Raw genomic sequence first — 11,160 nt, forward strand, 5'->3', positions numbered from 1 at the left:
ATCGAGATTGCTCTTAAAACATCAGTTTCAATTTTATGGACTATTTTTAAAAGAACAAGAATTTTGTTTTCGTAATGAAAACACAGAAATACGAGTCTGTAGCTTGCTGTTGGCAGGTGGAATTGATAATGGGAATCACTGCCAGTTAGTCATGCAACTAGATCCTGGACTAAATGCCAGAATCCTGGAAAAACTGACCTCCTGTTACATCATGGCCTATCTAGTGACAGAAGCCACCAGATTTGTCAGACTGCTTCATTAGTAGGCTCCATATAGAAGCCAAAGAAGAGGTCAGTCTTACTAGAATTCCCTAGCATTATATTTGAGAATCTATCTCACTGAATATACAGTATTCAGTCAGATTTGGTGAGGGCAAAAGGCCCATTCATTTCAGTTGCTGCATTTTACTTTATTTTAAAGTTTCTGCTCTTATTGATTTACAAATTTACATATTTTAACTCTTTAAATTATTTTATTTATTTTATTCAATTAATAGTTCCTTAATGTCTTATTTCTGGGGATATTTCAAAACTATTGAATTAAGCCTCACATGCTTTGACCAAGGCAACAATTTGAGGATTAATCACTGCTATGGGCTTGCTGCACCTAGCAGTCCAACCGATGGGCAGAGAAGGTTCACTGAGATTGGCCCCCTGTACCCTGGGTGGGAATCCCAGCATTAGGCTGGGTTCAGCATGATTCAGCCATTCAAACCACATCAGCTGGAACATAAACCATAGAATGTAGTACCGACCAGGAACAGGCCCCTTAGCCCATGAGGTTGTGCCAAACTAATTAAACTATTAAAGCCTAAATATACCAAACCCTTCTGCCTGCACATGGTCGATATCCTTCTATTCTGTACTTATTCACATGCTTATCTAAAGTGCCACTATCATATCTATCTCCACCACCACAGTTCAAACACACATCACACTCTGTCTTGAGAAACTTGCCTCACACACCTCCTTTAAACTTCCACCCTCTTCTTTAAATCCATGTATTTGACATTTTAACCCTTAGACAAAGATATAGACTCTCTACTCCATTGTGTGAATATATGAGTGGGGAAGTTTAGGACTGTAAGCTATCAATCAATATGACCACAGCAGTAACATTATACATTCTTAGTTTCTTAAATATGCTTTCTGCATTTCTGGTGATACATTCATATTTAGCCATAATATTAGCAATAAAATAACATTATATCCTGAATGCACATCAAAACTCTTGTAAATTCAAAAAATCCAATTCAGACAACTTAAATTTCATAATCAGCAATAAAAGATATTACCATATTTTAATAATTAATTTCATTAAGCTAGCTCAATGACCTTACACTAATTGCTTATTTCTGTTATGTAAAACATTTTTAGCAAACATCATTCACTCCAACAGTGACCTTCATTTTATTCCATAACGTCTCTGCAGATGTTGTATACAAGCCAGAAATAAACAGTCCTCTTCATGATATTCAGTCTACTGTGGTGCACTGGTTTAAATGATGCCATATAAGTAGTTTTTCTGACCTACTCAACCAACAAGAGGACAAAGAAATTATAACCCTTCCCACTGGCAATCTCACTGCATGCCACTCCCAAAAAACAGTGGGAAATCACTATTCTCACTCAAAATTACAGGAACAAGGTAGATTACAATAAAACCGAAAATACAAAAAGAGAACAATAATAATAACAACAACAATAATAATAATAATAATAATAATAATAATAATAATAATAATAATAATAATAATGAATAAATAATCAATAACCATCAAGGACATGAGATGAAGAGTCCTTGAAAGCAAGTCCTGATCGGTGATGGGGCAATTAAAGTTGAGTGAAGTAATCCTCTCAGGTTCAAGTGCCTGATGGTAATAACTGATCCTGAACCTGGTGGTGTGGGTTCTGAGGCTCCTGTACCTTCTCCTTGATGGCAGAAGCAAGAAGAGAATATGGCCTGGATGATGGAAGTCCTTGACGATAGATGCTTCTTTACTGCGACAGTGTTCCACGTAGATGTGCTCCATGGTGCGGAAGGCTTATTATTATTAGTAGGCTTTTCCCTACAAGGGCTTTAGTGCTTCCATACCAGGCTATGATACCACCAGTCAATATACTCTCCACCATATTGTACATCAATAGAAGTTTGTCAAAGCTTAGATGACTTTCTGAATGAATGCAAACTTCTAAGAAAGTTGAGGCGCTGCCATGCTTTCTTTGTAATGACTCTCACATCCTGGACCCAGGACCGATTCTGCTGAAGGGTTTCAGCCCAAAAAATCGACTGTACACTTTTCCAAATCCTGCCAAAGGGTTTTAGCCTGAAACGTTGACTGTACTCTTTTCCATAGATGCTGCCTGGCCTGCTGAATTCCTCTAGCACTGCCTATGTATTAATCAAGGTTTTAGTTGCACAAGGAGGTATTAAGCCCAACGATGTGAAGCTTATTGATTAGTTTTAAGGGTTTGATAGTATTGAATGCCGTGCTGTAGTCAACGAAGACTATACTGATGTATGCATCTTCACTGTCTAGATACAGAGCAAAGAGCCAATTAAATGTCATCTGGCTGTTGACCTGTTGTGATGGCAGACAAATTTAATGGATCCAAATCGCTTCTCAAGCAGGTACTCCATTTGGGCTGGATGCTTTCCGTAGGTTCACTCTCCTGAAGGATGCTCTCATGTCAACCTCAGACTCAGCAATCTCATGGTCATCAGTGGATGGTGCGAGTTTATCATGAAACAGAGACCCCTACCTTCAGCCTTTACTAAATCAGCGGTCCTCTCCAGTCAGTCTAGTCTATCAAAAAGTGTTTGGGTCTTACTAACATATTCAGCATGTCTACAGTAAGCCATGTCTCCATGAAACACAGATCACAGCACTTCTTCATGTCCTACCGATACAGCAATCTTACCATAGATCCTTAATCTTGTTCTCCAGGGACTATACATTTGCTAGATTTTCATTCCCCTACATCTCAGTCTGGCTTGGAGTTCTCTCTTCTTCACTCTCTTCCAGTCATGCTGATGTACCTTTGGCCACTTCAAATGCCATACCTGCAAGCTTGAGAGTTAAGTCTGCTGAAGATCATGAAATTGCTAATTCCTTAAGACAGTTCAAAAGGGAAAAGTCTGAGTGAAATTACAGGTTGCAGGCTACAGTGAGAGTAATTCAGAGGAAGTATGGTATATTCAGAGTTCACCAGTGACATCTTGGACACTGGTCCATCTGAAATGAACTCCATCATCATCTTAACCACAATGAATTGTTTTGTGATCTCACATTTGTGAAATTGTTCAAAGACAGTCTTTTTACAGACACCAACTTTGAATGAATAAAAGGAAATCCATTCCACAATTTTCTGCCTCACAATTATTCATTCTGGTGTTCTCCCTTCTTTTTCACCAAGTGATCAGTGGGGAATTAGTCAGTTCTAGTTTGATGTTGCTTTAATATAGGAAATGCTATTGTTTTAGTGTCTATCAATGACAAAATATTGATATTACTTCAGGCTTGGTTTTGAAGAGTAAAGATTTTATTTTTTACAGTTAACTCTAGATCTAATATTTCCCTTTCTAATATTTCTTGGCGAGCTTTTCAAGTGAAATTGGAAGATAGGAATTTATATAAAAGCATATATTTCTCATGCCTAACAACAAAATAACTTGCCATTCCACAGCACAATGACTTCTGACAGCCAGTGGAATATTTGCTTGTAGTTCCCCTATAAATGTTATCAGACTTCACATGATGCACTGTCATAGTTAATGCAAACAGAGCAAAAAGATGGGTGTGCCTGCCAGTCAAACAGAAGACTGTTTTGCAATGATGCATTTGTTGTTGAAAGAACTTGGCACAGATCAGCCAGCTAAACTGAAATATCAAGCCAGAACTGCAAGAGAAATATAATCTCTCTCACTTACAGAAGTAGTGTGAATGTGGCTGATACAAACGATGGGAGAAAAGGAAGACAGCAAGCCTTAATCAGGGTAGGGGATCACATTTGGTTTCAGTCATAGACCTTTTACAAAGACAGCTGTTACTATTTCCTTTTCTCCCTTACTCTTGCTGAAAATGGTTTTGTTCAAGCTAACAAAGATAAGTCATTAAAATGCATCAATTCATGTGGAGATGGAACAGATGTATATTTAAATTCTGGGGTGGAGTTTCATGGGTTTGGTATGTTGGTGTTGGGGATTAATATTCTGATTTATTATTACCTTGGAATCATAGAGTCATTGAAAATGACAACATAAAACCATTAATCTTCTTAGTCCCATCAACCTGCACCCAGGATCAAACCCTCCATAACCCTGTCATCTAGGTACCTACCAAAATGTTTGTTAAATGTTGAAATTGACCCTGGATCCACCACTTGCATTGGCACCTCATTCCACACTCTCACCACCCTCTGAATGAAGAGGCTCCCCCTTAAATATTTCACCTTTGTATGGGCAATTACACAGCACTGCTTCTTCCTTAGGAGATTGAGATGATTTGGCACAACTTGTAAAACTTTGGTAAGCTTCAACAGATGTGTAGTGGAGAGTATATTGACTGGCTCCATCACCTCATGTTCTTGATATTTATTGCTTATTATTTTTTTATTATTACTCCTTTCTTTTTGTGTTTGTGCAGTTTGTTCTCTTTTGCACACTGGTTGAATATCCAAGTTGATGTGGTCCTTCATTGATTCTATTATGGTTATTATTCTATTATGTATTTATTGAATTGGCCCACAAGAAAGTAAATCTCAGGGCTGTATATGGTGACATATGTGCACGCAATAATAAATTTACTTTGAACTTTTGAACCTTTCACCCTTAAGCCATGACATCTTAGTCTCATCCAACCTCAGTGGAAAAAGCCTTCTTGCATTTACCCATTTTATACACCTCATAATTTTGTATACTTTTATAAAATTTCCCCTCAGTCTTTTACATTCTTGGGAATAGATTCCTGATGTAGTCAGTCTTTCCTTATAACTCAGGTCCTCAAGTCTCAGCAACAACCTTGTAAATTTTCTCTGCACTCTTTCATTCTTATTTACACATTTCCTGTATACAGGTACCAAAACTGCAAGTAATATTCCAAATTAGGCCTTACCACGGTTTTATACAATTTCAACATTACATCCCAACCCCTATAAAAATACATTGATTTATGAAGGCCAATGTGCCATAACTTTTCATTATACCCTGCCTACCGGTGATGTAACTTTCAATGAATTATGGATCTGTACTCCCAGATCCCTTTGTTCTACTGCACTGGTCAGTGCCCTACTGCTCACTGTGAAAGACCTACCTTGGGTGATCCTCCCGAAGTGCAACACCTTACACTTGTGTCTGCATTAAACTCCATCTGCCATTTTCCAGCCCACTTCACCAGCTGGTCCATATCCTGCTGCAAGCTCTGATGGTCTTCCTCCCATCTTGGTGTCATCCGCATATTTCCTGTTTCCATTAACCACATTGACCAACAAGAGCAGACCCAGCGCTGATCCTTGTGGCACACTTCTAGTCACAGGCCTCCAGTCAGAGAGGCAGCCATCTATAACCAATATCTGTGAAGCCAATATCTAATCCAATTTACTACTGCAGTTTGAATAGCAAATGATTAAGCCATCTTGACCAATCTCCCATGTGGAACCTTGTGCAAGTTCATGTTGACAACATCCGTGGTTTTGCCTTCATTAGCATTCCTGGTAACTAAGGATTGGTTAGACTTGACTCACCCACACAAAGGGATGAGAGGTACCGATCATCACTAATTACTTTGTGAGGAAGTAAAGCATAGTTGCTGCAGAACTTGTTGTTTCTGGCTTCTTACACTGCTTATCTGAAGGCTCTGCCAATCTTCCACCAATTGTGGAAGAATATCATGACAGTCTCCACATAAAATCAAAGTACATGCTTAAAGTTCATTGTCTTCCATGTTGGTCTGCTGCAAATGATATTGTGCAGGTGTCCTTTTGAAAATACGATGAGCTATGTGGATATAATAAATGATCAAATAGTAATGATGCTAAACTGTTATGAAAGCAAAATTGTCATTCTAAGGAAATAAATTGAAAATGGAAGTACTTGGCAGTTGTAGAAACTGTTGGAGATTTTGGGTTTCTAAATCAAATTTTCTGTTTTTGAGAATTTGTATTTATATTATGGTAATACAGGTATTCCTTAATTTACACACATCCAATTTACAAATTTTCATTACAATACCATTCAGTCTTTAGAGTACATATTGTCAATTTTGCAAAGAACTTTCTGCTATAATGAAAATTGTGATCTTCTCTATCTTTGAAGCCTTCTTTCTCCTTTAGCAATTTGTCCTCACTGTAATGACAATGATCTGCATTTTGTTAGCGTTAATTAAAACGTATTCTAGAAATGCCTTGCAGTTCTAAAGGTTACACCTCCTCTATTAAATCATGTCAGAGTGTGAGCATTAATACTACATTGGTTGTAATGAACCCAAGTGGAAAAGATGAGTGTGAAGTGAGCACCAGACATTTGTTAAATCTTGCATTGTTGTGTATTTAATATGTCAGTAATATTTGAGCAAACTTGAATATCTGTTTGTTGATTAAGTATTCTTTGTTGTTTATGTAATGCATTGTGTGTTATCTGTATGTATGTTAATTGTATACATCATCACACCACCACGTGATATGTGCGCATCTCACTTAAAAATAACAAAAACTATGTAACACGCTGTAAGGTTACACTGCTAATGTAATGGCTTCTCTGTAATGTTCCACTGCTTAGGTAATAGTTTCCCTGTAGTGGTAATGTTTGGGTTATGACTAGAGATAACGGGACATGCTAGCCAATGAGTGGGATGTTGTTCTTTCTTGTGTGTCTGGGAGCTGGGAATTCACGGTCTTTTGCCATGGAGAGCAGGGAGAGAAGACACGAATGGAGAGAGTTGGTAGACTTCGGACAGAGGGATTGGAGCAAGGGTCCAAAGGTCAGCGATGATCGAAGGAGGTCGATGGTGCATGAACGGCCTTATCAGTCAGCTTCAATGTTGTGCATTAGACTGTTTCATGAGAATGAGCCCTTTATCTTTTTTTGTTTTCTTTACTAACAATATAGTCAAATTAAGAACTATAAAGCTCAATTGTTTAATCGCATATTGTATACTGTTCGTTATTTCATGGTACTGATTTGTAACAGGGGGCACATCACGCAGTATCCACCCAAATGAGATTTTTTAAGTTTGGCCGGGCTGAGGAGGTTATCATCCCCTATATTAAGCTGCTCGCCGAAGCAAGAGTTACATCTGAACAAGTTCTCTTTGGCTCCCGTCTTTTTTGCTTTCAATTAATTTAATGTTTAGAAGTTACAAAACATGACAATGGCAATGAGGTATGTTGAAGCTCGTTAAAAAAAGCACTGCAAAAAATGGTTGAGTTTTAAAAAGGTGCAGCACTTTTCATTTCCTTTGAAGCAACAGATTTTCACCACGACAGGAAAGATGACAGAGTTAAAAAAGCATAAAATGGTAGAATTCAAAGGTTCATAAACAATGTTCCCCCTAATTTGTAATGGCCAGTGCGTGCAAAAATCTTGTGTTGTGCAATTTTTTCCCCCGTGATAATGATATTTGCATATTGAATTTCATATATAGGGTATTCATTTTAACAGCTAGCAAAACACTGTCAATAAGAACCTTGATCTTCTCTAGGTTTGATCATTTTCAATCTTGTTCATCTGCACACTCACAAAACATATGTAGCAGCCCTGTAGCATGTAACGAAGGATTTTCTTGCTGGAGTTTTTGCACATTGTTCATACGTGATTTGCTTGTTAAATGACACTTTAAAAATTCAAGTTTCCAAATATCACTCCACTTGTTCCCACTGGGCCGGCTGGTGGCATAGTGGCATCAGCGCCAGACTTTGGAGCAAAGGCTACTGAGTTCAAATCCAGCCGGCTCCCTTGCACACTTTCCATCTGTGCTGGGTTGAGCATTGAGCTAGCATCTCAGTCTCGTAAAAATAAGGAAGCCTGCTAAAAAAAAATGCCGTCACGATGGCGTCCCGATGATTCCACTCAGAGTTAAGGGCTTTCTTCTTCTTCTCCAGACAATACATGAGGGTAACACCAATTTCTGTATTGTACATAAATATTTCTCATAGCTGCTGACCTTATAAGCTTTCATTAAGTCATTGTGTTTTAAATGATCTAGCAGTTCTTTTTCGTCTTTGGAATTTGACATAGTGAAACGATAATCTCTTTAATAAAGACTGTATAAAGCCTGTTCTAAAATCTGCATTGCAAACTCTACACTTTCAACACCGTCCACATCAGAAACTGAAAAAATATGTGATTGTGTACAATTGTGAAATATACTTAACATACCAACGAGGTAGTGGGTGATAAACTTTTGTGCGCAGTTTAAATTCCTTTGTGCACTGTTAGCAAAGGACGTGTGCATGTGCACATGCACAAACCTTAGAAGGAACACTGCTCATAAGCAGCGAGTACCAGATGATAATAATCATAAAATAAAATGAGCAGAAATGGCTGGCTCTATCGGAAAGATTGGCACTTTTGATTATATAACAGATAACTGGATATTGTATACTGAGCAGATTAGTCAGTATTTTATAGTAAACAGAATGGTTGACGATAAGTGAGTGCCAATTTTGCTGAGAGCATTGGATTTAAAAGCATACTGTATGCTTAGGAGTTCAACTGTTCCAACCAAACTAGCCAATATGAACTTTGCTGCTATTGTGAAAGTAATACTGGAACATTTAGATCTGAAATCATTGATGATTGCAGAACATTTTTAGCTTCATAAGGGGAAGCAAAAGGAAGAGAAGTCCATTTCAGCATACGTGGCTGGATTGAAGAAATTGTCTGAGCATTGTCAGTTCAGTGATAGGCTTAATGATGCACCAAGAGATCACTTAGTTTACGGAATCTTACAAGAAAGCATCAAAACAAGTGCTATCTGAAGCACAACTTTTATTTAAAAGAAATTGCTGCATCAATTGAAATGATAGACAGGAGCGCAAGTGAGCTTGAACAAAATTGCAGAGTCTAAACAGAAACCAACCTGGACAAAAAAAAATTGTGCTACCGTTGTCACAGGGGCTCACACTGGATTAAAACCAAAATTTGCAGAAAATACAACAAAGTAGGTCACACACCAAGAGCATGTCAAAGAGGCAAAAATAAATGGACTGCACAGGAAAGAGAGAAAGATCGAAAGTCAAGTTGCAGTTTCAAAAAGAGCACTAACCTGCATGCTGTTAATGAAAAGTCTGATAATGATCAGAGTGATGCAGGACTGAGTAGACTTGAGATCTACAATGTGAAAATTGACAATGGACAAGCAATATGGCTTACACCAGAAATGAACAGCAAATTAATTAGAATGGAATCGGACTGACTCGGCTGTATCAGTTATTCCACAAAATGAGTTTGAATGACATTTCAATGATACAGAACTTGAAGACTGCAGATATCCAAGAAATAATCTATATTGAGGTAAGGATAACTCCTGCAGGAATAACATTTGTTACACTGAAATACAACTAACAAGCCACTTTGGGCTTGTATGTGGTAAAAACATTAGGGCCATCTTACTGGGGGCATGATTGGCTGAGACAATGACAACTTGATTGGAGATCCATCTACCGTTTGCATGCCACATCCCCTGCAATAGAGTCAACTGGAAACAAAATAAGAAAAGTACAGGATGATGACTCAATTGTCTCCATGCTGTACACCAGGAACTGCTTCCCAACAGAAAGAAAAACAAGTGTTGCTGCCTCTGTGCCTTGGGTTGGAAAGCACATTGGACTAAGGAATTACTGTGCTGCTTAGAGGAATCATGAAAATGACAGAGCAGTGGTCTGGCTACAACAATTTTTGTAGTTAACATATCTGAGAAAGTTTCTGAGATGTTAGTCAGGCAGTTACTTGTGAAATGTGGCTTAGTTTTGGATCATAATACCATAAGATATAGAAGCAGAATTAGGCTATTTGATCAATTGACCTTACTCCAACATTTCTTCTTGGCTAATCCATTTTTCATCTCAGTCCACATCTCCTGCCTTTCCCTGTATCCCTTCATGTCCTGACCAATCAAGTATCTATGAACCTCTGCCTTAAATATACATAAAGACCTGGCCTCCACAGCTGCCTGTGGCAAATAATTCCACAGGTTTACACTCCTTGGCTAGAGAAATTCTGTCTCATCTTCATTCTAAAGGGACACCACTCTATTTTGAGGCTGTGTCCTCTGGTCTTAGTCATTCTCATCATTGGCAATATCCTCTCCACATCCACTCTATCAAAGCCTTTCACCATTCAATAGGTTTCAATTAGGTCACAGCTCATTCTTCTAAATTCCAGTGAATACAGGCTCAGAACCATTAAATGTTCTTCACAGGACAAGCTGTTTAATCCTGGAATCAGTTTTGTGAACCTGCTTTGAACCCTCTCCAGGTTCAGCACATCCTTTCTAAGATAAGGGGCCCAAATCTGCACCAAGTGAGGCCTCACTAGTGCTTTATAAAGTTTCTACATTACATCCTTACTTTTATATTCTAGTCCTCTTGAAATGAATGCAATCATCATATTCACCTTTCTCATCACAGACTCAACCTGCATCTTTAGGGAATCTTAATCTTAATCTTTAGGGAATCCTACACAAGGACTTCCAAGTTCCTTTGCAACTCAATTTTTTTGTATATTCTCGCCATTTAGAAATCAGTTAATTCTCTGATTTCTTCTACCAAAGTAGAAGAAACCATACACTTCCTGACACAATCTCCATCTGCTACTTTTTTGCTCACTCTCCTAATCTGTCTCTGTCCTTCTGCAGCCTCCCTATTTCCTCAAAACTACCTGCTCCTCCTCCTATCTTTGTATCTTTTGCAAACTTTACAACAAAGCCATCAATTCCATCACCCAAATCATCGACATATAATGTAAAAAGAATCGGTCCCAACACAGATCCCAGTGGAATACCACTAGTCACAGGCAACCAACCAGAAAAGGCTCCTTTAATTCGCACTCTTTGGCTCCTGTCTATCTGCCATTGCTTTATCCATGCTCGACTCTTTCCTGTAATACCATGGGTTCATAGCTTGTTAAGCAGCCTCATGTGTGGCACCTTATCAAAGGCCTTCT

This window comes from Hypanus sabinus, chromosome 1, assembly GCF_030144855.1.
Source record: "Hypanus sabinus isolate sHypSab1 chromosome 1, sHypSab1.hap1, whole genome shotgun sequence".
Classification (NCBI taxonomy): Eukaryota; Metazoa; Chordata; class Chondrichthyes; order Myliobatiformes; family Dasyatidae; genus Hypanus; species Hypanus sabinus.